The sequence below is a fragment of the Nicotiana attenuata genome, chromosome 11 (assembly GCF_001879085.1).
Source record: "Nicotiana attenuata strain UT chromosome 11, NIATTr2, whole genome shotgun sequence".
NCBI lineage: Eukaryota > Viridiplantae > Streptophyta > Magnoliopsida > Solanales > Solanaceae > Nicotiana > Nicotiana attenuata.
This window is the reverse complement of record NC_031999.1, coordinates 27,084,312-27,086,907: the sequence shown is the minus strand read 5'-3', so window position 1 is coordinate 27,086,907 and position 2,596 is coordinate 27,084,312. Positions and strand designations below refer to the sequence as shown.

Below are 2,596 nucleotides of genomic sequence, written 5' to 3'. Positions count from 1 at the left end.
TATATATATATAGTGAGAGAGAGAGAGGGGGGGGAGAGAGAGAGAGAGAGAGAGAGAGAGAGAGAGAGAGAGAGAGAGAGAGAGAGAGAGAACTATTGTTAAACTGCATGAAGAGCATTCTAGTTTAGCATAGCAACATGTATTCTTATGCAGTATTCAGCGAAATCTTCTCACCTCTTGATTGAATTGCCTCTAACCAAGGATTTTTGGTCCAATCTACTCAATATATTTCTTGTTAATTCGGTGTCAAGCACATCATGTCTCCTTATGCCATTTTTATGTTGATAAGATATTAATTCGTCAACTTTACCTAATTAACGGTAAGTAGGTCCGATTCCCAGTTGCAAATGGAGCCCACAGAAATCTTCCAAAGTTTCACTTACAACGCATACCCTACTGTTGTCCAAGTAAAATTGTTTGTTAATCCAAATTTGATGAATAGCACGTAACCATATTATTTTACCCTATACTAGAAATTCTTGAAAAAAAGAAGTTGCAAATACGACCTATTCCATCTCGACTATGACCACATAATGGCTTATACCATGCACATAGGCGATTAGATGCTAAGTAAGGTAAAAAACATATATTTTAAACTAGAAGCTTGGAATAAAAAGACCTATATATAGATGGCACACGTACACAGTACACATGCAAGTACACAAGCTATACTTAATCCATACTCTTAGGAGTCGTTTGGTACGATGCATTAGATAAAATAATGCATGCATCAGCTTTGTGTATTAATAATGCCATGTTTGGTACATTTTTGAACCTATACATGGTATTATCCTATTCATAACTAATGCATAAAAAACCATGGTATTACCAATGCAATGGGTTTTAACGCATGCATTAGCTTAGTTAAAGACAAAATTGTCCTTCAAAATCTAAACTTGATTAAAATATGCTATTATATTAATGCAAGTTTGAAATAATCAAGAAAGTGGGAAATAAAATTATATCCCTAGTCAATAAATAAATACTTAGCAATCTTTTTATTTATAAATAAATATTCAGTTCTATATTACAATAAAGGTAGACAAATCAAATAATTTTTTTAAAACCTTTTTCATATAAAATATTCCTCAACTTATGTTTCTTTTAAAAAGATAAAGTGATGAACTAGTTATGAGGTTATTTTTGTAAACAAACAATTCTTTTAGAAATTGCGCAATGTTTTAATACATCAAACCAAACAATGGATAAGAAACATATTAGTATAACTAATGGCAGCATAACTAAGGCAAGCATAACTAATACCAGCATTATTAATACACCCTATTCAGCATTATTCTTATACACTCTACCAAACGACCCCTTAGTCCCACTGGTTCCCATAAAAAATTCCAAATAGGCAGGAATTCAAACTTCAGCAATATCAAATCATTTAAAATATGTGAAACAATCTAGCTTGGCATTGAGCCGTAATTGTTGTATGTATTGTCGATAAACAATCTCAAAATGCTGCCAATGATCCTTCGTGAAAACTCACTAAATATTTGTGATAATTGATGTCAAATATCCAAACTACAAGCTTGTCCTAATAAAGTTGCAAGCTTTAACTATTGGTTTAGCCCTTCCACTCCACCCAAAATTCCTCGCCCCACTTCCAACTCATTCCCATAAAGGCATAAACCAAAATCTTAACAACAACTACAACTACTACTACTACTCAACTCAAAGCAAGACGGGGTCGGCTATATGAATCCTCGTTAACTATGTAGTTCCATTTAAGCTTATCTTAGACGCATACTAAATTTTGCGTGTGTAAGCTTGCTACATTACTGATCTCAAGCCCGGATAAAGGAGGAGGTTGCGACCCACTCCCACCCCTCCCCTCACCCAAAAAGAAACCAACCCTAAAAGCACCCCCAAAAAAGAAACTATTTGATGATATAAATCATGAAAAAGTTCTCATTAACAAACCAATCACATAGGGGATCTATACAATCTACATGCATTGATTATAAAGATAATTAAGATTCTACAAACATATATTAACCAAACAACAGGGGACTACAACAATAAATAATTCATGAACCAATATAAGTTCCAAAATCTACACTAACCTAATTCAACTGTGCTATGGCTCTTCAATCATACACTGCCAATAAAAATTAAAACTTTACTCCACCAAAAAGAATCTGAAAAACTACAAGAACTACAAAACTAAAAACCCAATGATCAACAAAAGGGACAGCAGAAAAAAGATCAAGAATTTGGTAAAAATAAGTTCTTTCAACAAAAAACTCCACAAAATTAGGCAAAGAAGTATATAAAAAATTAAAAATTCAGTTTACAGAGTGTAAATGAACAATCACGGAAGCTAAAAGCTAAAAAATTTACCTGAGAATGGCCGAAAAAAAAAAAGGGGGGGGGGGGGGGGTGTTCTGAAACTGAAAAAGAAATAAAACTAACTAAAGAGTCTTTACAGCTTATGAAAGAAGCTCAAGGAAAATGAGAATCTCACCTAGAAGATTCCGCCGTAGAATCTAAAGAATCAAATTTAGAAATTACACGAATTGTATTTGAGGAAACAATATAAATTTCTCAAAGAAATAAAAGCTAGAAGTCAAAACAGAAAATAGAAATA

General features: G+C 33.0%; 1 protein-coding gene across 1 annotated transcript in view; it reads right to left on the bottom strand.

Moving 5' to 3' along the window:
• Positions 1–2,375, bottom strand: part of LOC109234277 (SNF1-related protein kinase regulatory subunit beta-3) — a 12,297-nt gene extending 9,922 nt beyond the window's left edge. Inside the window, exon 1 of the mRNA XM_019400189.1 lies at positions 2,350–2,375. The gene's annotated coding sequence lies outside the window, so the exon portion shown is untranslated. The remainder of the gene's footprint in view (positions 1–2,349) is intronic.